Source organism: Frankliniella occidentalis, unplaced genomic scaffold (genome assembly GCF_000697945.3).
Source record: "Frankliniella occidentalis isolate FOCC.00 unplaced genomic scaffold, Focc_3.1 Scaffold192, whole genome shotgun sequence".
NCBI classification, from domain to species: Eukaryota; Metazoa; Arthropoda; class Insecta; order Thysanoptera; family Thripidae; genus Frankliniella; species Frankliniella occidentalis.
In genome coordinates, this window is record NW_026267318.1 from 387,531 (window position 1) to 388,124 (window position 594).

The window sequence follows — 594 nt, forward strand, 5'->3', positions numbered from 1 at the left end:
GTTAGGGTCCATCGTCAAAAACATACTGTTCCACAATCAAATTCCAGCGACGACGAGGAAGACTCAGGACACCGAAATGTCGTATGTGTTGGTGTATTTTGATGCCACCGCTTCCAACCCTTCCAGCAGCAGCGTTGTGCATCGATCGAAGGTGATTGGCGGGCCGGCGATAGGCACGAAGAGATTAGTGGTTTGGGGTCGGGAGCAGCTCGATGCAGACCAGTGCAGGCGCGGGCGCTGCGCCGCGCACGGATTCCAGGCCGTGCGGCCCCGTGCGGAGCGCATGCAGCCTGGGCGTTAGGCAGCCGCCGGCCACAGGAGGTCCAAGGGTCTGCCTACCCGGCGCCTGCCGGAGGCGTGGCGTAGTGTGTTTGGGGTGAGGCTGCCGGAGTCAGTCAGGTGGTGTACGTACAGGCCGTGTGTGTGACACTTTTCGTTGGTTTCTGATGTTGCGCGAACGCGTTTCAAAGGTACGTTTCAACCTTTTACAACCATAGTGAGCGCTATTTTTTAGCCCGCCCTTCTGCTTTGAAAAAGCTATCCAGCGGGCTTATGCAAACGACCTCGTGTCTGTGTGTCTGTCTGTGTGTCTGT